The sequence below is a fragment of the Triticum aestivum genome, chromosome 6B (genome assembly GCF_018294505.1).
Source record: "Triticum aestivum cultivar Chinese Spring chromosome 6B, IWGSC CS RefSeq v2.1, whole genome shotgun sequence".
In the NCBI taxonomy this organism is placed as follows: domain Eukaryota; kingdom Viridiplantae; phylum Streptophyta; class Magnoliopsida; order Poales; family Poaceae; genus Triticum; species Triticum aestivum.
Genome location: NC_057810.1, coordinates 84,608,070 through 84,634,223, shown reverse-complemented (window position 1 = coordinate 84,634,223; position 26,154 = coordinate 84,608,070). Strand labels below are relative to the sequence as shown.

At 45.1% G+C, this 26,154-nt stretch overlaps 1 pseudogene; it reads left to right on the top strand.

The window, feature by feature from the left end:
- The first annotated feature begins 1,685 nt into the window (after nt 1–1,685).
- LOC123138873 (F-box protein At5g03970-like) overlaps nt 1,686–26,154 on the top strand; it is a 30,782-nt pseudogene continuing 6,313 nt past the window's right edge.

The window sequence follows — 26,154 nt, the reverse complement described above, 5'->3', positions numbered from 1 at the left end:
CCCTCTTCCCCCCTCAGCTTGCCGCGAAGGAGTTGAGGGAGTACTACTACCTCTTCTGGTCGACGGAGACGCGAGCGCATCTGCGCACGAGGGTACTCCTGGCTGCCGCATCGGAACTGGCTCCAAACGGGTACCTCTTCTTCGCGCTGTTCTTCTACTGCGGACTCTGCCCGCCCTTCTCTGAATTCTTCTGTGACATCATGAACACCTACGGGTTCCGCCTCCTTGATTTCACCCCCAATGCCGTTCTGACCATGGCAGTTTTCGCACATCTCTGCGAAAACTTTGTCGGAGTCCATCCAAATGTAGCCCTCTTCCGCCACTTCTTTATGCCCCGGGTTGAGAGAGGAGAGCCTCTTGCCGGCAGAATCGCTTGGATCTCAAGAGTCGGCAAGAAGGAAGCTTATCTGGAGGGAGAGCTCCGCAGCAAGTGGGAGGAGTGGAGAGCAGAGTGGTGCTGGATCGTCGAGGAGAACCCGCAGCCATTTACTGCCCTGCGCCAAGCCCCAATAGTGCGCGGCAATGATTGGAGCAACATGGCCCCAGAAGACGACAGGCTGACGATTGCCGTCACCCGGATCCTTCGCCTCAGGCTTGTCGGGCTCACCGTAGGCGCCGTTGGCGCAGACTTTCTCCGCCGCCGCATCGCCCCCTTGCAGGAGAGGAGGAGACCCACCTGGGAGTTCCAGAACTCGGCGGATATCATGAGGCTGCGCCCGGGCCTCAATTTCAACTTCACCGTCCTGGAGCTGGATGCGATGCTCCTGGAGCTGTTCAAGCGCGATCCTCAACATCCATTCATGTTGCCGAGGGATGTGGTTCCATTGTGCAACAACTCTTCGCTCGACTGCATCCGCGCAATGATGCTGCTGTGCGACTCGCACGGAATCGTCCCGACTTGGCAAGAGCCTGTGGACGAGGTTGTGCGGGATTTCTTTGACAGCCTGGTAGAAGTGCCGATCCGCCCCGATGAACAGAAGAGCCTCACCCGCGACACCACCGATAATGAGATGCAGCGCATCGCCACCAGGCTGGAAGAGGTGGCAGCAGCCGTTGCCGCGGGTGAGTTCGGATTCACCATGGAGGAGGCAGAGGCAGCAGAGGCGGCAAGCCTTGCCGAGCGCTAGGAGTTTGCTGGCGAGGAAGAACTTGTCGGGCCCGAAGAGGAGCCGAGCGAGCCCGGCGAGGGAGAGCTTGTCGGGCTCGAACCTTCAGGCAGCTCGTCGCAAGCAGAGCCCCCAGCTCCTCCAAGAAGGCGTCTCCGCAAGGCCCAGGACGTAGCAGAGCGGCAGACGAGCCAACAGCCACCGAGCCGTGCGACACGCTCTACTGCGGCAAGCACAGTTGCCGCGGGAGCGCCTCACGCCACTGCGGCAACTGGGGCGGGGTCTTCCCGGTCCACCGCTACTGCCCCGGCCAAGCGGGCAAGGGAACCTACTCCTCCGCCTCGTCACACCGGAGGTGAGCCGGACTTCGATCTCTCCGCGCTCAGCTCCGACGAGGAAGAAGAAGAGTAAGATTCTTTGCTGTTCTTGTAACTCTTCAATTTTGTTGCTTTGTCTTGTATCTGACTTGCTTTTACTCTGAACATATTCCTTTTCAGGACGCTGGCCCAGAGAGCGGCGAAGAGAGCCAAGGCCTCAGTGATTGTCATCGAGGATGATCCCACCGCGACGGCAGAGGACATGTCCGAGACCACCTTGCCAGGCCCGGCAACCCTTCCTCCAAGAAGCCCCCAGCGCAGCCCCCAGCGTAAGTGTATTGTTTATTTCCTGCTTTTGGGCGCACATGGGTGCTCCTTCTTTGCTGATATCTGATTGCTGGTTTGTGCAGAAGCAGAGCAGCCTCACCAGGAGGGCCCGGAGGCCGCTCCCGAAATGCCATCTGCTTCCACTACACCGCCAAGGGAGGATTCCCCGGCAAGGGAGCGTTCTCCGGCAAGGGAAAATTCTCCGGCAAGGGGTAGTTCTCCGGCAAGGGACAGCACCAGCAATCCTCCGGTGATTGAGACCACGACCGCAGATCCTAGCACAGGTAATCCTTTTGCCTGAGAACTTCCCTTGGGTTCTTCTTCTTCTGATTTTCTTTTTTTTGAATGTTCGCTTGATTTCTCTCCCTTTTTCCATTCGCCAGATCCATCTGCCACGGAGCCGATGGAAGCCGAGGTCGTCGGCGAGGGGAAGGCGCGCAGCAGCGTTGACGACGCCGTCACCACCAAAGGAGAGGCCGGAGCTGATGATCCTGCCGGCGAAGAGGCCGCCAAGGCTGCCGCCGCAGAAGCCGGCGAGGGATCTGGCGATCGCACTGTCGGCCCCGAGGCCGCAGGAGCGCCAGGCGCTACGCCGACCGCCGATCCCTCCGTCGCTGCTGCAGCGCCAGGCTCCGAAGAGCCCTAGCCGGGCGCTTATCTGAAGGCCGGCGACGGCATCTTCATCAAGCTCCCCTAGGCTTCAAGCTCCAGGGCGCCGGTCGAAGGAGAGATGCTGGATGGAGAAGTACTTGCCTCTGCTGGGCTGAAGCTGGTTGACGCGCCAAGCAGCAGCAGCGACGAGCCTGAGGAGGAGCGGCTGCTGCGGAAGCTGCTGTCACTCTACCGCGCCCGACAAGCCAAGCTGGTGTCCCGCGAAGCACTTGTCGTGAAGGCGGGAGTTGACATTGAGAAGCGCGCGGAGGAGCTCCGGGGCCTTAGGCAGGAAGCTCTCCGGTCCTTGGCGGAGGAGCGGGAGCAACTTCTCGAGGAGCGGAAAGCCTTCCTCCTCGAGAAGGCTGAAGCTGAAGAGAAGCAACGGCTTGTCGCCAAAAATCTATTTGCGCAGGAAGGAGAGTTGGCGCAGCGCAAGGTCAATCTTGATAGCCACGAGTAGGAGCTTGCCGCGCGCGAGCAAGCAATCGGCGGGGCTCTCAAGGAGGCAAAGGATGCTGCCGCAGCTGCCGAGGCCGCCAAGAAGGAGCTGGAGACGAAGGTGGCGCAACTGGAAGCCGATCTCAGGGCGAGCGGCGAGGAGCTTGCCACGCTCAAGCGTGAGTGCGAGAAGGATGCTGCCGCTCATGGTGAGCTGTAGGGGCTTCTCGCTGAGAGGAGCAAGGAGCTCAGCATCGCCAAGGATTCCAATACAGATCTCGAGTTGAATCTGGCCACGTTGACTCAGACGCTGGACGGCGCCAGGGAGCGAGAAGCGGCCTTGTCGGAGAAGATCAAGGCCGATGAGGTGCTGCTGGCGAATGCTGCTGCCACCCAAGACACTTTCAGGGAGACCATGGAGCATTGGACCGAGGGTCTTGTGGATGCTGCCGCGGCTATCGACAAGGAACTAGCGCAGCTGGGGATGGAGGATTTCGGGTACTCCTCCGATGAGCACCTCCAACCCAGCACCAAGCTCAGCTTGTTCTTCGAGGGCGTGGCGACGGCCCTCCAGCGACTCCGGGAGAAGATCCCAAAGCAGCTGGCCGATGAGTCACGCAAGATCTGCGCAGGAGCTCTCCAGAAGGTGCTAGTGAAGGTGGCCTTTCGCAATCCAGGCCTCAACCTCACCAACGTCCTCAGGTCCTTGTCGCCGGACGCCGATCTAGAAGCGCTCAAGGCACTTGTCGCACCCACTGGGGACAAGGTGAGCGGGATCAAGAGGGTTGAGGGTGATCACGTAGATTAGGCCGCCCATTTTCTCTTTTCCTTGTCGCTGCTGGTCATGTCATGAAAACAATCTATTAGAGCCGCGACAAGTTATCTTGTAATATGACTCTATTTTGGATATCAATTTCTATGTTATTCCTTTACTCGATTCCTTCCTTTGTATGTTTTTACCCTACGCTTTTAGGGAACTTGTCGGCGTAGGCACCCTTGCCGCGAGCGCTGAGTGCGGAACGTCAGCAGCCTGCTGGCGGTGCCGCTGCCGACAAGAAACCTTGTCGCAACTAGTCGCAGCTCACTTAAGTTGTTGAGCGGACTCAAAACAAAGTAAGGGCGCAACTAGCTACGAGTTGGTTCCTCCGGGCACAGGTTTTCCATACAAAGCAAGGTCGTTCGAGGAAGATAACTTAAAAAAATTTTAACTGATTGCTCAAACTTTGGCAACTTAGCTTTTCTGTTGTTTTCTTTCCGGTAAGGCGAACACTTCCTTGAACGACGCCTGGTCCACACCAGTATCTCCTTTCCCCCCTGGCAAACTTGTGCGCGAGGGAACTTCCTTCCTTTGAGGAAGAGAAAGCAGAGAAAATAATGATATGAAGCCTTACGGCTCGTTATTGCTTACCGGGGGTATGTGCTGCACAAAGTGTCAGATACATGCATGCAAAGAAATATAGAAAGCATGAAATTGACAAGATGTGCAGAGCACATGAGCTTTATTTATGCACGGGATCTGCGCCCGGCTTTGTACAAAGGATTACATGCAACATCGGCAAGACTTGTACAAAAGGTGGTTGCCGGAACAGGTTCCGGCAACCGCGCCTTACGGGTACAACTTACGAAGATGCTCAATGTTCCAGGAGTTGCTCACCGGTATGCCATCTTCGGTCTCAAGGCGGACAGCGCCAGGCCTAGTGACTCGTTTCACCCGGTAAGGGCCTTCCCACTTCGGCATCAACTTGTTGGAATTCTTGGCGGACTGAACGCGCCGAAGAACAAGGTCAACTTCCTCGAGACTTCTGGCATTAACTTTGCGGCTATGGTAGCGGCGCAAAGCTTGCTGGTATCGAGCAGCTCGTACAGCAGCCTAAAGACGGTCTTCCTCAAGGAGCAGTGCGTCGTCTTGTCGCAGCTGCTCTTGTTCAAGCTCATCATAAGCGAGCACTCGAGGTGACCCGTACACGAGTTCCGGGGGGAGAACTGCTTCTGCTCCATAGACTAGAGCAAAAGGCGTCTGGCCGGTGGCTCGATTTGGCATCATCCTGACCGACCAAAGAACCACCAGCAGCTCCTCAATCCAGTTCTTTCCGCACTTGCGCAGCCTGTCGAAAGTCCTGGTCTTGAGCCCGCGCAGCACTTCAGCATTTGCCCTCTCCGCTTGACCGTTACTTCTCGGATGAGCAACAGAGGCGAAGCAGACCTTGGCGCCAAGATCTTGGACGTACTGCATGAAGGTGCCGCTTGTGAATTGCATGCCGTTGTCGGTGATGATCCTGTTAGGGATCCCGAAGCGGCAAACAATCGACCTGAAGAACTTGACTGCTAACTGTGCTGTCACCTTCCTCACTGGTTCCACTTCCGGCCACTTTGTGAACTTGTCGATTGCAACGTACAAGTACTGAAAGCCCCCGACAGCTCGGGGAAAAGGGCCGAGGATGTCGAGCCCCCAGACCGAAAATGGCCAGGATAAAGGGATCGTCTGGAGAGCTTGAGCTGGCTGGTGTATCTGCTTGGAATGGAACTGGCATGCTTCACACTTGGTTACTTGTGCAGTTGCATCCTGGAGGGCTGTTGGCCAAAAGAAACCTTGCCGGAATGCTTTGCCGGCAAGTTCTCTTGCGCCAATGTGGTGACCACATATGCCTCCATGTATCTCTGCCAACAGCTTTTGTCCGTCTTCCCGATGAATACACTTCAATTTCACGATGTTGAGTCTTCTTCTGTACAGTGTGTTGTCGACAAACTGGTACATACTTGACTGCCGGGCTACTCTTTCCGCTTCTTCTTGCTCTTCGGGAAGTTCTCCTGTCTGAAGGAAACGGACAATCTGCTGTGCCCATGTTGGAGCTTGTGGCTTGACAACAAGGACTAAAGGCACATCTGCTGCTGCGGGAACATCTGCTTCTACGGCGAGAACCTGCGGCTCAGCTGGAGCTTGATGTTCCCCGGCAAGCTTGCCGGAGCAAAACTTGTCAGAAGCGTCTGCTTCAATGGAACAAACCCTAAGGTTTGCCGGAGCAGACTGCTCCTCAGCACCCTTGGCATCGATCTTGGGGACCTTCTTGGCGGCGGCTTCGGGGAGCTCTGCCGGAAAATAGTCACCAGAAATCAACTTCCTCTTTTTGTTCAGTCCAGTTGATGGTGTTACGGATGGTTGAGTCAGCTTGAGCACAAAGATCCCTGGTTCCATAGGTAACTTAAGTGCGGCGCACTTCGACAGGCCATCAGCAATGTCGTTCTGAGCTCTTGGAACATGTTCCATCTGTAGACCGTCAAAGTGCTCTTCTAGCTTTCTCACTTCATCAATGTAAGCTTCCATCAACGGACTCTGATAATTCTTGTTCACTTGGCCGACGACAAGCTGTGAGTCACCCCTGACAATGAGCTTCTTGATCCCAAGGTCTGCCGCGATCCTGAGACCGGAAAGCAAACCTTCATACTCTGCGGTATTGTTCGTTGCTTGCTCCTTGGGAAAGTGCATCTGGACTACATACTTGAGGTGCTCTCCGGTGGGTGCGACAAGCAGCACGCCCGCACCGGCGTCTTGCAGTGAGAAGGCACCATCAAAGTACATCAGCCACTCTTTGCTTGTTTCCTTGACGGGGATGCTTGTCTCCGGAATTTCTTCATCTTGTGTTGGCATCCATTCTGCTATGAACTCTGCCAACGCTCTGCTTTGGATAGTTGAAGTGCTCTCAAACTTGAGGCCAAAGCTTGACAGTTCCAGTGCCCACTCGACAATCCTGCCTGTTGCTTCTGGATTTTGCAGTATCCTCTTCAGCGGAAAACGAGTGACGACTGTGATCTCATGTGCTTGGAAGTAATGGCACAGCTTTCTCGAGGCCATGAGAAGGCCGAAAAGCAATTTCTGCACACCAGAGTACCTTGACCTAGCCCCCTGCAGAAGGGAACTGACAAAGTAAACTGGGCGCTGCACCATCCTTTTTTGCATCTTCCCATGCGCCTGCACAGATCCATCTTTGTCGGGACCAGAGTTTGCCGGTGAAGCCCCCTGCTTGTCGCTGGATGCATCTATCGTAGTTGCTGGCTCATCATCCGCCTCCCTCTCCGCTACTAATGCAGCACTAACCACTTGATTGGTTGCCGCTATATATAGAAGCAACTTCTCTTGTGGTTTAGGTGCGACAAGTGTTGGAGTGGAGGACAGGTATCTCTTCAAGTCCTGCAGCGCAGCCTCCGCTTCCGGAGTCCATTTCATTGGACCTGCCTTTTTCAATATTTTGAAAAATGGCAGGGCGCGCTCAGCAGACCTAAAGATAAACCTGCTGAGAGCAGCTATGCAAACGGCACTTTGGTGCTTCAATCTTCTCGATGGCCTTGATCTTGTCGGGATTGGCTTCAATTCCCCGTTGAGACACAAAGGACCCGAGAAACTTGCCGGAGGGGACTCCAAACACACACTTCTCGGGGTTAAGCTTGAGGTTGATCTTGTGCAGATTTGCAAAGGTTTCATCTAAATCCTGAATCAGAGTCGCCTTGTCCTTGCTCTTGACCACTATGTCATCCATGTAGGCTTCCACATTTCTGTGCATTTGCGGCTCAAAAGCGTGGTGGACTACCCTTGCAAATGTTGAACCAGCATTCTTCAAACCAAAAGGCAACCGTACGAAACAGTACCTGCCACACGGGGTGATGAATGCAGTCTTCTCCTCATCCTCTTCTGCCATGAAGATCTGATGGTATCCTGAGTATGCGTCAAGAAATGAAAGCAAGTCACATCCGGCCGTGGAGTCAACAATCTGGTCGATGCGCAGAAAGGGAAATGGGTCTTTGGGACAAGCTTTATTGACATCGGTAAAGTCGATACAAAGCCTCCATTTCCCGTTAGCTTTGCGCACGACAACAGGATTGGCCAACCACGTAGGATGGAGAACTCCTCTGACAAGGCCTGCTGCTTCCAATTTCTTGATTTCTTCTGCGATGAATTCTTGGCGCTCCACTGCCTGTTTCCTGACTTTCTGCTTGACGGGCCGCGCATGAGGACAGACGGCCAGGTGGTGCTCAATTACTTTCCTGGGAACACCGGGGATGTCAGACGGTTGCCACGCAAACAGGTCGACGTTCGCCCGCAGGAAAGCAACGAGCGCGCTTTCCTATTTAGGGTCGAGAGTGGCACTGATGGTGAAGGTACCACCAGTGTCGTCCTCCTTGGCGGACACCTTCTTGGTCTCCGGTGGAGCTGCCATTGCCTTCTTACACTTGCCGGCGGAGCTCGATGGTGCGTCCTCGACGGTAGCGCAGCACTCTGAAGAGGTGCGCTTTCCAGAGTGGGCTTCAGAACTCTTGCTGGACTTGGTCTTCTTTTCCCCGGGAGCTTCAGCGGCAAGTGACTTGCGATCTGTTGCGGCTGCTGCTTCCCGGTAGATCTTGTCGGTGCAGATAAGGGCATCCTTCTTGTCGCCAGGGACAGAGATGACACTTATCGGGCCTGGCATCTTCAGCATGTTGTATGCATAGTGAGAGGCTGCCATAAATTTGGCGAGTGCTGGACGGCAAAGTATCCCATTGTAAGGCAATGGAAAGTCAGCGACGTCAAAAGTGACCCTCTGAGTTCTGAAGTTCAACTCACTGCCAAATGTCACCGGCAACGTGATCTTCCCCTTCGGCTTGCTCCTTCCCGGATTGATTCCTTGGAATGTGCCGGTCTCTTCGAGCTCGCTATCAGGGATCTGGAGTTTCTGGAGTACCACGGAGGAGATCAGGTTCAAGCCGGCCCCGCCGTCAACTAGCATCTTAGTGACCTTGAGGTTGCGGATCGTTGGTGAAACCAACATCGGCAAGCACCCGACCGCAGTTACGCGATCAGGGTGGTCCTCAATATCAAAGATGATAGGCGTGCTGGACCATTTCAGAGGCTTGCGTGACTCGACGGGTGGTTCCGCTGCATTGACTTCCCGCATCCACTGCTTAAGCTGGCGGTGGGAAGTATGCAGAGATGCACCGCCGTCAACGCACAGGACCTCTGTGGCTTTCTGGAACTCCTGCTCATCGGTCTCGTCATCATCCATATCCTCATCCTCGTCGTCATCTTCAACCTTGTCGCGGCCGCGGGGAGGTCGGTCTCCCTGCCGCTGCTTGGCCTTGCCGCGGCGTCCCCCTCGGCCGGGACGCTTCTTGCTGGCACCTCCAGCACCTTCCTGGGCTTTCTCCTTGTCGCGCCGCTCGTATTCAGCCTTTTGCTGTTCCACAAGCTGCTCGACCTTCTTGTAGCTCTGGAGGTCATGGCCCTTGGTGCGGTGGATCTTGCAGTACTGATTGTTGGTGCCGTCCTGCTTGTCGGCAACCGCCACAGCCTGGCAGTTGTTACCGCCGGAGCTACCAGCTTTGGCTTTCTTGGCGCCACCTCCGTTGCTGGACTGCTCAACGACTAGCACATCTTTGACTTTCTTCTTCCTGTTGTTCCGCCGCCGGTTTTTCTTTGTCGGGGCGGTCCCCTCACTATCTGATCCTGCTGCTTCTGTATTCTCTCCGGGGAGTTTCCTCCCCTCCTCAGCATGCGCACACTTGTCGGCCAGGGCATATAGCTCACTAACGTCTCTGATCTTGCACATCGCCATCTCCTCCCGCATCCTGCGGTTCCGCACGTTCTGATGAAACGCGCTGATTACCGCGGCAGGGTGGACATCTGGGATGTTGTGCTGTACGCGGCTGAATCTTTGAATGTACTTGCGCAGGGGCTCTCCTTCCCTCTGGGCGAGCAGATGAAGGTCGCTTTCTTGGCCAGGAGGCTTGTGGCCGCCCGTAAAGGCGCCGACAAACTGATGGCATAGGTCGGCCCAAGAGGATATGGAGTTATCCGGCAAATGCATGAGCCAGGATCTGACGTTGGGCTTGAGCACTAGTGGGAAGTAGTTGGCAAGGATCTTGTCGTCCCGTCCCCCGACAGCTTGCACCGCGATGGTGTAGATGCTGAGGAACTCCGATGGATGCGTCTTGCCGTCGTACTTCTCTGGCACGTCTAGCTTGAAATTCTTCTTGCTGGGCCACTGGACTTGCCGCAGCTCACGAGTAAACGCAGGGCAACCTACCGCGTACGGCAAGTCACCTGGTTCCCCTGGCGCATGCATGTCGACAGAGGGCCCAGCGCGCTGGTCTGATTGACGCCACACTTCCCTTTGGCGCTCGATGCGAGTTCGAGCGTCTTCTTGCTATCGTTCGTGAAGAACTTGGCGTTGATCACAACGAGCTCGTGGATCCAATGATGCGGTGGAGTCGCTGTCGAGGTGGACCCGGCGAGTCGGCGATCTTGGCCTTCGGGGTGGAGAGTGCATAGTGGTCGCACCCCCACCGGTTCCGTCGCCATCGGCTCGCGCCTGGCGGTCCTGCCGCGGCAGCGACGTACTCGGCGGGCGCGGAGTGTCGCCATTGGCAAAGCCAATGAGACTCTGAATGGTGGCCCTCCATTGATCGGTCTTGTCCGCCGTTGGAGGGTAATCCAGGAGCAGTTGAGCTCGCGCCAAAGCTTCTGCTGGAGTGGTGGGTGGTCGTGGCGAATAGTGCAAGGAGCGGGATGTGCTCGGACTCCTAACTATGTTAGAAGGAGCAGTATCCCCTCCAGGCGACCGTGCCTCACTCGTGCCAGCATGTTGGCGTGCATGCTGATCTTGAGCACCCCGAGATCCTCCAGCTCGATCTTGGTCCAACAAGCGTATGGTACTGCGAATACCATGACGCTGTCGGTCCTTCGCCTCCTGAGATGGGCGCAGAACATGTACGGACGCTGAGGTCTGCGCAGCCTTGTCCTTGGACCTGGCATCACCGTGCGCTCCCTCGTCGGCGTCCGTTCTTCCGCTGGCGTCTACCCCACCACCCGCTTGCTCCGGTGGCGGTGGGACCGATGCGGATGGAACAGCTGCCTCCGAAGCCTTCTTCTTCGGTGGCATGTCGATGAAGAAGATGAAGATCTAGCTCGCGTGAACGCCGGATCAGGTTCACACAACCTCGACGTCCCCCTACCTGGCGCGCCAAAGATGTTGGGGAAACTGATCCACGAACACCTATGGGACCGGCGGACCGAGCCCCTTTCGGTTCGGTGGGGGGCGGAGATCGCACGAAGAGCAGATCGAGGCGAAACACACGAGTAGTTTACCCAGCTTCGGAGCTCTCCGGAGAGATAATACTCCTACTGCTGCTTGTCTGATTGTATTGAGTTCTTGCTCGGGAGCGCTGAGTGCTACAGTACACTCCAGCTGCTAACGAGACCGAGCGTGAGTGTTTTCTGGCTTCGAACCTTCCGAACCCCCGCTACGTTGCGCATGGGCCTCCTTTTATATGCTCAAGGGGTCACCGACAGGTGGCAACGTATACAAGGGTAAAAATGGAAAAGGACTTGCGGTTGGTACAGCTACCTGTACAGTGTTTCCTACCTAACCCTGATGGCAGGGGACAAAGACATTAAATGCCCGTCTCTGTCGCCCAAAACAGTGTAGAAAGGGACCGTCAGGGGCGCCACCGCTCGCCACGATGGCAATATTGTCAGCACTGCTTGCCACCGCGCACCGCTGGCTGCACAGCCTCCCGCCACGCGCGCCTGGGAAGGCCCCCAGGGCGACACGTTGGTGGATGCGTTGGAGCGTAGGTACGGGGTGGTAGCATGCCACGGCAAGTGCCTTGCCGCGGTCGTTGTCTTGTCACGTCCGGAGGCTTGTCGCTCCCCGGGCCTTGCCGGGACGCGTGGCACATCGCGGCAAACTCCTTGAGATGCCTTGGTGGGCCTTCCCGGCAAGCTCCTCTTGCCGGGGCCTTGTCTCCTTGGCTTGGATACTTTGCTCTTATGCCTTGGTTGGCCTTCCCGGCAAGCTCCTCTTGCCGGGGCCTTGTCTCCTTGGCTTAGATACTTTGTTCTTCAATGGCTCCACAGGAACCGCGGAGTACCTTGGCGGTCACCCGGCAAGCCTTGCCGCGGGTGGCTGCAACTGCCCGTGCACAAGTTCGGGATACTAGGGTACCCCTACTCTAGTACACCGACATATTTAATAAAAATAGTGTACTGAAAGGTATATATAATAAGGAAAATGATTCTATTCACCAGACCGATCTGCCACGGGCATCAGCTTTTCCCAGGTTCCGGTCAATCACAACTTCACAAGACAAACTTCAAGAATTTGTATTCCAGATGTCAAAGTGAACTAAAACAGTTGATATATCAAACTAACGAGTGATATTTCTTCATAGGCTTTTCTCGAAAAAAAATAGACATACCTCCTCTGAACCCCTTGTGTAGTAAAAGGCATCACCGCCCTTGCTTACACATGGGCCATGGAGCCAAATTTCGACGTCACTGTCATTGCCTAAAAACTTACTTGCTAGTTGGAATAGATGACCCTACTTCCTTGAAAGCAACTGGACAGTAATTTCATGTCAAATATAAAATGAACAATAATTTTTTGAAAACAAAAGAATTATTATAGTATTGCAGCCAGGGAAGAGTAGTGCTACATGCTGACAGTTTAAAACTTTAAACCATATCTGAGATACAAAATTTACAAAACCAGATAGTAAAATTAACCTGAACACACTAATTTTATACTGGATGAACACCACAAAGTCACATCAAACCTTACTGACGAACCATTTAATAAAAATAGTGTACTGAAAGGTATATATAATAAGGAAAACGATTCTATTCAACCGACCGATCTGTCACGGGCATCAGCTTTTCCTAGGTTCCGGTCAATCACAACTTCACAAGACAAACTTCAAGAATCTGTATTCGAGATGTCAAAGTGAACTAAAATGGTTGATATATCAAACTAACGAGTGATATTCCTTCATAGTTTTTTCTCGACAAAAATAGACATACCTCCTCTGAACCCCTTGTGTAGTAAAAGGCATCACCGCCCTTGCTTACAAATGGGCCATGGAGCCAAATTTCGACGTCACTGTCATAGCCTAAAAACTTACCTGCTAGTTGGAATAGATGACCCTACTTCCTTGAAAGCAACTGGACAGTAATTTCATGTCAAATATAAAATGAACAATAATTTTTTGAAAACAAAAGAATTATTATAGTATTGCAGCCAGGCAAGAGTAGTGCTACATGCTGACAGTTTAAAACTTTAAACCACATCTGAGAAACAAAATTTACAAAACCAGATAGTAAAATTAACCTGAACACACTGATTTTATACTGGATGAACACCACAAAGTCACATCAAACCTTACTAACGAACCATTTAATAAAAATAGTGTACTGAAAGGTATATATAATAAGGAAAACGATTCTATTCACCCGACCAATCTGTCACGGGCATCAGCTTTTCCTAGGTTCCGGTCAATCACAACTTCACAAGACAAACTTCAAGAATCTGTATTCGAGATGTCAAAGTGAACTAAAACGGTTGATATATCAAACTAACGAGTGATATTTCTTCATAGTTTTTTCTCGACAAAAATAGACATACCTCCTCTGAACCCCTTGTGTAGTAAAAGGCATCACCGCCCTTGCTTACACATGGGCAATGGAGCCAAATTTTGACGTCACTGTCATTGCCTAAAAACTTACCTGCTAGTTGGAATAGATGACCCTACTTCCTTGAAAGCAACTGAACAGTAATTTCATGTCAAATATAAAATGAACAATAATTTTTTGAAAACAAAAGAATTATTATAGTATTGCAGCCAGGGAAGAGTAGTGCTACATGCTGATAGTTTAAAACTTTAAAGCATATCTGAGATACAAAATTTACAAAACCAGATAGTAAAATTAACCTGAACACACTGATTTTATACTGGATGGCCACCATAAAGTCACATCAAACCTTACTGACGAACCATTTAATAAAAATAGTGTACTAAAAGGTATATATAATAAGGAAAACGATTCTATTCACCCGACCGATCTGTCACGGGCATCAGCTTTCCCCAGGTTCCAGTCAATCACAACTTCACAAGACAAACTTTAAGAATCTGTATTCGAGATGTCAAAGTGAACTCAAACGATTGATATATCAAACTAACAGAGTGATATTTCTTCATAGTTTTTTCTCGACAAAAATAGACATACCTCCTCTGAACCCCTTGTGTAGTAAAAGGCATCACCGCCCTTGCTTACACATGGGCCATGGAGCCAAATTTCGACGTCACTGTCATTGCCTAAAAACTTACCTGGTAGTTGGAATAGATGACCCTACTTCCTTGAAAGCAACTGAACAGTAATTTCATGTCAAATATAAAATGAACAATATTTTTTTTAAAACAAAAGAATTATTATATTATTGCAGCCAGGGAAGAGTAGTGCTACATGCCGACAGTTTAAAACTCTAAAGCATATCTGAGATGTAAATTTTACAAAACCAGGAAGTAAAATTAACCTGAACACACTGATTTTATACTGGATGGACACCACAAAGTCACATCAAACCTTACTGACGAACCATTTAACAAAAATAGTGTAATGAAAGGTATATATAATAAGGGAAGTGATTCTATTCACCCGACCGATATGTCACGGGCATCAGCTTTCCCCAGGTTCCGGTCGATCACAACTTCACAAGACAAACTTCAAGAATCTGTATTCGAGATGTCAAAGTGAACTAAAATGGTAGATATATCAAACTAACGGAGTGATATTTCTTCATGGTTTTTTCTCGACAAAAATAGACATACCTCCTCTGAACCCCTTGTGTAGTAAAAGACATCACCGCCCTTGCTTACACATGGGCCATCGAGCCAAATTTCACCGTCACAGTCATTGCCTAAAAACTTACCTGGTAGTTGGAATAGATGACCCTACTTCGTTGAAAGCAACTGAACTATAATTTGATGTCAAATATAAAATGAACAATAATTTGTTTGAAAACAAAAGAATTATTATAGTATTGCAGCCAGGGAAGAGTAGTGCTACATGCTAACAGTTTAAAACTCTAAAGCATATCTGAGACATAAAATTTACAAAACCAGATAGTAAAATTAACCTGAACACACTGATTTTATATTGGATGGACACCACAAAGTCACATCAGACCTTACTGACGAACCATTTAATAAAAATAGTGTACAGAAAGGTATATATAATTAGGAAAACGATTCTATTCACCCGACCGATGTGTCATGGGCATCAGCTTTCCCCAGGTTCCGGTCAATCACAACTTCGCAAGACAACCTTCAAGAATCTATATTCGAGATGTCAAAGTGAACTAAAACGGTTGATATATCAAACCAACGGAGTGATATTTCTTCATAGTTTTTTCTCAACAAAAATAGACATATCTCCTCTAACCCCTTGTGTAGTAAAAGGCATCACCGCCCTTGCTTACACATGGGCCATGGAGCCAAATTTCGACCCACTGTCATTGCCTAAAAACTTACCTGCTAGTTGGAATAGATGACCCTACTTCCTTGAAAGCAACAGAACAGTAATTTCATGTCAAATATAAAATGAACAATAGTTTTTTTGAAAACAACAGAATTATTATAGTATTGCAGTTAGGGAAGAGTAGTCCTACATGCTGACAGTTTAAAACTCTAAAGCATATCTGAGATACAAAATTTACAAAACCAGATAGTAAAATTAACTTGAACACACTGATTTTATACTGGATGGACACCACAAAGTCACATCAAACCTTACTGACGAACCATTTAATAAAAATAGTGTACTGAAAGGTATATATAATAAGGAAAACGATTCTATTCACCCGACCGATCTGTCACGGGCATCATCTTTCCCTAGGTTCCAGTCAATCACAACTTCACAAGACAAACTTCAAGAATCTGTATTTGAGATGTCAAAGTGAAATAAAATGGTTGATATATAAAACTAACGAGTGATATTTCTTCATTTTTTTTCTCGACAAAAATAGACATACCTCCTCTGAACCCCTTGTGTAGTAAAAGGCATCACCGCCCTTGCTTACACATGGGCCATGGAGCCAAATTTCGACCCATTGTCATTGCCTAAAAACTTACCTGCTAGTTGGAATAGATGACCCTACTTCCTTGAAAGCAACAGAACAGTAATTTCATGTCAAATATAAAATGAACAATAATTTTTTGAAAACAAAAGATTTATTATAGTATTGCAGCCAGGGAAGATTAGTGATATATGCTGAAAGTTTAGAACTTTAAAGCATATCTGAGATATAAAATTTACAAAACCAGATTGAAAATTAACCTGAACACACTGATTTCATACTAGATGGACACCACAAAGTCACATCAAACCTTACTAACGAACCATTTAAAAAAATAGTTTACTGAAAGGTATATATAATAAGGAAAACGATTCTATTCACCCGACCGATCTGTCACGGGTATCAGCTTTCCCCAGGTTCCGGTCAATCACAACTTCACAAGACAAACTTCAAGAATCTGTATTCGAGATGTCAAAGTGAACTAAAACGGTTGATATATCAAACTAACGGAGTGACATTTCTTCATTGTTTTTTCTTGACAAAAATAGACATACCTCCTCTGAACCCCTTGTGTAGTAAAAGGCATCACCGCCCTTGCTTACACATGGGCTATGGAGCCAAATTTCGACGTCACTGTCATTGCCTAAAAACTTACCTGCTAGTTGGAATAGATGACCCTACTTCCTTGAAAGCAACTGAACAGTAATTTCATGTCAAATATAAAATAAACAATAAATTTTTGAAAACAAAAGAATTATTATAGTATTGCAGCCAGGGAAGAGTAGTGCTACATGCTGACAGTTTAAAACTTTAAAGCATATCTGAGATACAAAATTTACAAAACCAGATAGTAAAATTAACCTGAACACACTGATTTTATATTGGATGGACACCACAAAGTCACATCAGACCTTACTGACGAACCATTGAATAAAAATAGTGTACTGAAAGGTATATATAATAAGGAAAATGATTCTGTTCACCCGACCGATCTGTCACGGGCATCAGCTTTCCCTAGGTTCCGGTCAATCACGACTTCACTAGACAAACTTCAAGAATCTGTATTCGAGATGTCAAAGTGAACTAAAACGGTTGATATATCAAACTAACGAGTGATATTTCTTCATAGTTTTTTCTCGACAAAAATAGACATACCTCCTCTGAACCCCTTGTGTAGTAAAAGGCATCACCGCCCTTGCTTACACATGGGCCATGGAGCCAAATTTCGACGTCACTGTCATTGCCTAAAAACTTACCTACTAGTTGGAATAGATGACCCTACTTCCTTGAAAGCAACTGAACAGTAATTTCATGTCAAATATAAAATGAACAATAATTTTTTGAAAACAAAAGAATTATTATAGTATTGCAGCCAGGGAAGAGTAGTGCTATATGCTGACAGTTTAAAACTTTAAAGCATATCTGAGATACAAAATTTACAAAACCAGATAGTAAAATTAACCTGAACACACTGATTTTATACTAGATGGCCACCATAAAGTCACATCAAACCTTACTGATGAACCATTTAATAAAAATAGTGTACTGAACGGTATATATAATAAGGAAAACGATTCTGTTCACCCGACCGATCTGTCACGGGCATCAGCTTTCCCCGGGTTCCGGTCAATCAGAACTTCACAAGACAAACTTCGAGAATCTGTATTTGAGATGTCAAAGTGAACTAAAACGGTTGATATATCAAACTAACGAGTGATATTTCTTCATAGTTTTTTCTCGACAAAAATAGACATACCTCCTCTGAACCCCTTGTCTAGTAAAAATGCATCACCGCCCTTGCTTACACATGGGCCCTGGAGGCAAATTTCGACATCACTGTCATTGCATAAAAACTTACCTACTAGTTGGAATAGATGACCCTACTTCCTTGAAAGCAACTGAACAATAATTTCATGTCAACTATAAAATGAACAATAATTTTTTGAAAACAAAAGATTTATTATAGTATTGCAGCCAGGGAAGAGTAGTGCTACATGCTGACAGTTTAAAACTTTAAAGCATATTTGAGATACAAAATTTACAAAACCAGATAGTAAAATTAACCTGAACACACTGATTTTATACTGGATGGACACCACAAAGTCACATCAAACCTTACTGACGAACCATTTAATAAAAATTGTGTACTGAAAGGTATGTATAATAAGGAAAACGATTCTATTCACCCGACCGATCTGTCACGGGCATCAGCTTTCCCCAGGTTCCGGTCAATCACAACTTCACAAGACAAACTTCAAGAATCTGTATTTGAGATGTCAAAGTGAACTAAAACGGTTGATATATCAAACTAACGAGTGATATTTCTTCATAGTTTTTTCTCGACAAAAATAGACATACCTCCTCTGAACCCCTTGTGTAGTAAAAGGCATCACCGCCCTTGCTTACACATGGGCCATGGAGCCAAATTTCGACATCACTGTCATTGCCTAAAAACTTACCTGCTAGTTGGAATAGATGACCCGACTTCCCTGAAAGCAACTGAACAGTAATTTCATGTCAAATATAAAATGAACAATAAATTTGTGAAAACAAAAGAATTATTATAGTATTGCAGCCAGGGAAGAGTAGTGCTACATGCTGACAGTTTAAAACTTTAAAGCATATCTGAGATACAAAATTTACAAAACCAGATAGTAAAATTAACCTGAACACACTGATTTTATATTGGATGGACACCACAAAGTCACATCAAACCTTACTGACGAACCATTTAATAAAAATAGTGTACTGAAATGTATATATAATAAGGAAAATGATTCTATTCACCCGACCGATCTGTCACGGGCATCAGCTTTCCCCAGGTTCTGGTCAATCACAGCTTCATAAGACAAACTTCAAGAATCTGTATTCCAGATGTCAAAGTGAACTAAAACAGTTGATATATCAAACTAACGAGTGATATTTCTTCATAGTTTTTTCTCGACAAAAATGGACATACCTCCTCTGAACCCCTTGTGTAGTAAAAGGCATCACCGCCCTTGCTTACACATGGGCCATGGAGCCAAATTTCGACGTCACTGTTATTGCCTAAAAACTTACCTGCTAGGTGGAATAGATGACCCTACTTCCTTGAAAGCAACTGAACAGTAATTTCATGTCAAATATAAAATGAACAATAATTTTTTGAAAACAAAAGAATTATTATAGTATTGCAGCCAGGGAAGAGTAGTGCCACATGCTGACAGTTTAAAACTTTAAAGCATATCTGAGATACAAAATATACAAAACCAGATAGTAAAATTAGCCTGAACACACTGATTTTATACTGGATGGCCACCATAAAGTCACATCAAACCTTACTGACAAACCATTTAATAAAAACAGTGTACTGAAAGGTATATATAATAAGGCAAACGATTCTGTTCACCCGACCGATCTGTCACGGGCATCAGCTTTCCTCAGGTTCCGGTCAATCAGAACTTCACAAGACAAACTTCGAAAATCTGTATTCGAGATGTCAAAGTGAACTAAAACGGTTGATATATCAAACTAACGAGTGATATTTCTTCATAGTTTTTTCTCGACAAAAATAGACATACCTCCTCTGAACCCCTTGTTTAGTAAAAGGCATCACCGCCCTTGCTTACACATGAGCCATGGAACCAAATTTCGACGTCACTGTCATTGCCTAAAAACTTACCTGCTAGTTGGAATAGATGACCCTACTTCCTTGAAAGCAACTAAACAATAATTTCATGTCAAATATAAGACGAACAATAATTTTTTGAAAACAAAAGAATTATTATAGTATTGCAGCCAGGGAAGAGTAGTGCTACATGCTGACAGTTTAAAACTTTAAAGCATATCTGAGATACAAAATTTACAAAACCAGATAGTAAAATTAACCTGAACACACTGATTTTATACTGGATGGACACCACAAAGTCACATCAAACCTTACTGACGAACCATTTAATAGAAATAGTGTACTGAAAGGTATATATAATAAGGAAAACGATTCTATTCACCCGACCGATCTGTCATGGGCATCAGCTTTCCCCATGTTCCGGTCAATCACAACATCACAAGACAAACTTCAAGAATCTGTATTTGAGATGTCAAAGTGAATTAAAACGGTTGATATATCAAACTAACGAGTGATATCTCTTCATAGTTTTTTCTCGAGAAAAATAGACATACCTCCTCTGAACCCATTGTGTAGTAAAAGGCATCACCGCCCTTGCTTACACATAGGCCCTGGAGCCAAATTTCGACGTCACTATCATTGCCTAAAAACTTACCTGCTAGTTGGAATAGATGACCCTACTTCCTTGAAAACAACTGAACAGTAATTTCATGTCAAATATAAAATGAACAATAATTTTTTGAAAACAAAAGAATTATTATAGTATTGCAGCCAGAGAAGAGTAGTGCTACATGCTGACAGTTTAAAACTCTAAAGCATATCTGAGATACGAAATTTACAAAATGAGATAGTAAAATTAACCTGAACACACTGATTTTATACTGGATGGACACCACAAAGTCACATCAAACCTTACTGACGAACCATGCATTTAATAAAAATAGTGTACTAAAAGGTATATATAATAAGGAAAACGATTCTATTCACCCGACCGATCTGTCACGGGCATCAGCTTTCCCTAGGTTCCCGTCAATCACAACTTCACAAGACAAACTTCAAGAATCTATATTCGAGATGTCAAAGTGAACTAAAACGGTTGATATATCAAACTAACGAGTGATATTTCTTCATAGTTTTTTCTCGACAAAAATAGACATACCTCCTCTGAACCCCTTGTGTAGTAAAAGGCATCACCGCCCTTGCTTACACATGAGCCATGGAACCAAATTTCGACGTCACTGTCATTGCCTAAAAACTTACCTGCTAGTTGGAATAGATGACCCTACTTCCTTGAAAGCAACTGAACAGTAATTTCATGTCAAATATAAAACGAACAATAATTTTTTGAAAACAAAAGGATTATTATAGTATTGTAGCCAGGGAAGAGTAGTGCTATATGCTGACAGTTTAAAACTTTAAAGCATATCTGAGATATAAAATTTAGAAAACCAGATAGTAAAATTAACCTGAACATACTGATTTTATACTGGATGGACACCACAAAGTCACATCAAACCTTACTGACGAACCATTTAATAAAAATAGTGTACTAAAAGGTATATATAATAAGGAAAATGATTCTATTCACCCGACCGATCTGTCACGGGCATCAGCTTTCCCCAGGTTCCGGTCAATCACAACTTCACAAAGACAAACTTCAAGAATCTGTATTCGAGATGTCAAAATGAACGAAAACGGTTGATATATCCAACTAACGAGTGATATTTCTTCATAGTTTTTTCTCGACAAAAATAGACATACCTCCTCTGAACCCCTTGTGTAGTAAAAGGCATCACCACCCTTGCTTACACATGGGCCATGGAGCCAAATTTCGAGGTAACTATCATTGCCTAAAAACTTACCTGCTAGTTGGAATAGATGACCCTACTTCCTTGAAAGCAACTGAACAGTAATTTCATGTCAAATATAAAATGAGCAATAATTTTTTAAAACAAAAGAATTATTATAGTATTGCAGCCAGTGAAGAGTAGTGCTACATGCTGACAGTTTAAAACTTTAAAGCATCTCTGAGATATAAAATTTACAAAACCAGATAGTAAAATTAACCTGAACACACTGATTTTATACTGGATCGACACCACAAAGTCAAATCAAACCTTACTGACGAACCATTTAATAAAAATAGTGTACTGAAAGGTATATATAATAAGGAAAATGATTCTATTCACCCAACCGATCTGTCACGGGCATCAGCTTTCCCCAGGTTCCGGTCAATCACAACTTCACAACACAAACTTCAAGAATCTGTATTCGAGATGTCAAAGTGAACTAAAACGGTTGATATATCAAACTAATGAGTGATATTTCTTCATAGTTTTTTCTCGACAAAAATAGACATACCTCCTCTGAAGCCCTTGTGTAGTAAAAGGCATCACCGCCCTTGCTTACGCATGGGCCCTGGAGCCAAATTTCGACGTCACTATCATTGCCTAAAAACTTACCTGCTAGTTGGAATAGATGACCCTACTTCCTCGAAAGCAACTGAATATTATTTCATGTCAAATATAAAATGAACAATAATTTTTTGAAAACAAAAGAATTATTACAGTATTGCAGCCAGGGAAGAGTAGTGCTACATGCTGAAAGTTTAAAACTCTAAAGCATATCTGACATACAAAATTTGCAAAACCAGATAGTAAAATTAACCTGAACACAACGATTTTATACTGGATGGACACCACAAAGTCACATCAAACCTTACTGACGAACCATTTAATAAAAATAGTGTACTGAAAGGTATATATAATAAGGAAAACGATTCTATTCACCCGACCGATCTGTCACGGGCATCTGCTTTCCCTAGGTTCCAGTCAATCACAACTTCACAAGACAAACTTCAAGAATCTATATTCGAGATGTCAAAGTGAACTAAAACGGTTGATATATCAAACTAACGAGTGATATTTCTTCATAGATTTTTCTCGACAAAAATAGACATACCTCCTCTGAACCCCTTGTGTAGTAAAAGGCATCACCGCCCTTGCTTACACATGAGCCATGGAACCAAATTTCGACGTCACTGTCATTGCCTAAAAACTTACCTGCTAGTTGGAATAGATGACCCTACTTCCTTGAAAGCAACTGTACAGTAATTTCATGTCAAATATAAAATGAACAATAATTTTTTGAAAACAAAAGGATTATTATAGTATTGTAGCCAGGGAAGCGTAGTGCTATATGCTGACAGTTTAAAACTTTAAAGCATATCTGAGATATAAAATTTAGAAAACCAGATAGTAAAATTAACATGAACACACTGATTTTATACTGGATGGACACCACAAAGTCACATCAAACCTTACTGACGAACCATTTAATAAAAATAGTGTACTGAAAGGTATATATAATAAGGAAAATGATTCTATTCACCCGGCCGATCTGTCACGGGCATCAGCTTTCCCCAGGTTCCGGTCAATCACAACTTCACAAAGACAAACTTCAAGAATCTGTATTCGAGATGTCAAAATGAACGAAAACGGTTGATATATCAAACTAACGAGTGATATTTCTTCATAGTTTTTTCTCGACAAAAGTAGACATACCTCCTCTGAACCCCTTGTGTAGTAAAAGGCATCACCACCCTTGCTTACCCATGGGCCATGGAGCCAAATTTCGACGTCACTGTCATTGCCTAAGAACTTACTTGCTAGTTGGAATAGATGACCCTACTTCCTTGAAAGCAACTGAACAGTAATTTCATGTCAAATATAAAATGAACAATAATTTTTTGAAAACAAAAGAATTATTATAGTATTGCAGCCAGTGAAGAGTAGTGCTACATGCTGACAGTTTAAAACTTTGAAGCATCTCTGAGATATAAAATTTACAAAACCAGATAGTAAAATTAACCTGAACACACTGATTTTATACTGGATCGACACCACAAAGCCAAATCAAACCTTACTGACGAACCATTTAATAAAAATAGTGTACTGAAAGGTATATATAATCAGGAAAATGATTCTATTCACCCGACCAATCTGTCACGGGCATCAGCTTTCCCCAGGTTCCGGTCAATCACAACTTCACAAGACAAACTTCAAGAATCTGTATTCGAGATGTCAAAGTGTACTAAAACGGTTGATATATCAAACTAATGAGTGATATTTCTTCATAGTTTTTTCTCGACAAAAATAGACATACCTCCTCTGAACACCTTGTGTAGTAAAAGGCATCACCGCCCTTGCTTACACATGGGCCATGGAGCCAAATTTCGACGTCACTGTCATTGCCTAAAAACTTACCTGCTAGTTGGAATAGATGACCCTTCTTCCTTGAAAGCAACTGAACAGTAATTTCATGTCAAATATAAAATGAACAATAATTTTTTAAAACAAAAGAATTATTATAATATTGCAGCCAGGGAAGAGTAGTGCTACATGCTGACAATTTAAAACTTTAAAGCATATCTGAGATACAAAATTTACAAAACCAGATAGTAAAATTAACCTGTACACACTGATTTTATACTGGATGGACACCACAAAGTCACATCAAACCTTACTGATGAACCATTTAATAAAAATAGTGTACTGAAAGGTATATATAATAAGGAAAATGATTCTATTCACCCGACCGATCTGTCACGGGCATCAGCTTTCCCCAGGTTCCGGTCAATCACAACTTCACAAGACAAACTTCAAGAATCTGTATTCGAGATGTCAAAGTGAACTAAAACGGTTGATATATCAAACTAACAAGTGATATTTCTTCATAGTTTTTTCTCAACAAAAATAGACATACCTCCTCTGAACCCCTTGTGTAGTAAAAGGCATCACCGCCCTGGCTTACACATGGGCCATGGAGCCAAATTTCGACGTCACTGTCATTGCCTAAAAACTTACCTGCTAGTTGGAATAGATGACCCTTCTTCCTTGAAAGCAACTGAACAGTAATTTCATGTCAAATATAAAATGAACAATAATTTTTTGAAAACAAAAGAATTATTATTGTATTGCAGTCAGGGAAGAGTAGTGCTACATGCTGACAGTTTAAAATTTAAAGCATATCTGAGATACAAAGTTTACAAAACCAGGTAGTTAAATTAACCTGAACACACTGATTTTATACTGGATGGAGACCACAAAGTCACATCAAACCTTACTGACGAACCATTTAATAGAAATAGTGTACTGAAAGGTATATATAATAAGGAAAACGATTCTATTCACCCGACCGATCTGTCACGGGCATCAGCTTTCCCCAGGTTCCGGTCAATCACAACATCACAAGACAAACTTCAAGAATCTGTATTCGAGATGTCAAAGTGAATTAAAACGGTTGATATATCAAACTAACGAGTGATATTTCTTCATTGTTTTTTCTCGAGAAAAATAGACATACCTCCTCTAAACCCCTTGTGTAGTAAAAGGCATCACCGCCCTTGCTTACACATAGGCCCTGGAGCCAAATTTCGACGTCACTGTCATTGCCTAAAAACTTACCTGCTAGTTGGAATAGATGACCCTACTTCCTTGAAAGCAACTGAACAGTAATTTCATGTCAAATATAAAATGAAAAATAATTTTTTGAAAACAAAAGAATTATTATAGTATTGCAGCCAGTGAAGAGTAGTGCTACATGCTGACAGTTTAAAACTCTAAAGCATATCTGAGATACAAAATTTACAAAACCAGATAGTAAAATTAACCTGAACACACTGATTTTATACTGGATGGACACCACAAAGTCACATCAAACCTTACTGACGAACCATGCATTTAATAAAAATAGTGTACTGAAAGGTATATATAATAAGGAAAACGATTCTATTCACTCGACCGATCTGTCACGGGCATCAGCTTTCCCTAGGTTCCGGTCAATCACAACTTCACAAGACAAACTTCAAGAATCTATATTCAAGATGTCAAAGTGAACTAAAACGGTTGATATATCAAACTAACGAGTGATATTTATTCATAGTTTTTTCTCGACAAAAATAGACATACCTCCTCTGAACCCCTTGTGTAGTAAAAGGCATCACCGCCCTTGCTTACACATGAGCCATGGAACCAAATTTCGACGTCACTGTCATTGCCTAAAAACTTACCTGCTAGTTGGAATAGATGACCCTACTTCCTTGAAAGCAACTAAACAGTAATTTCATGTCAAATATAAAACGAACAATAATTTTTTGAAAACAAAAGAATTATTATAGTATTGTAGCCAGGGAAGAGTAGTGCTATATGCTGACAGTTTAAAACTTTAAAGCATATCTGATATATAAAATTTAGAAAACCAGATAGTAAAATTAACCTGAACACACTGATTTTATACTGGATGGACACCACAAAGTCACATCAAACCTTACTGACGAACCATTTAATAAAAATAGTGTACTGAAAGGTATATATAATAAGGAAAATGATTCTATTCACCCGACCGATCTGTCACGGGCATCAGCTTTCCCCAGGTTCCAGTCAATCACAACTTCACAAAGACAAACTTCAAGAATATGTATTCGTGATGTCAAAGTGAACTAAAACGGTTGATATATCAAACTAACGAGTGATATTTCTTCATAGTTTTTTCTCGACAAAAATAGACATACCTCCTCTGAACCCCTTGTGTAGTAAAAGGCATCAACGCCCTTGCTTACACATGGGCCATGGAGCCAAATTTCGACGTCACTGTCATTGCCTAAAAACTTACCTGCTAGTTGGAATAGATGACCCTACTTCCTTGAAAGCAACTGAACAGTAATTTCATGTCAAATATAAAATGAACAATAATTTTTTGAAAACAAAAGAATTATTATAGTATTGCAGCCAGGGAAGAGTAGTGCTACATGTTGACAGTTTAAAACT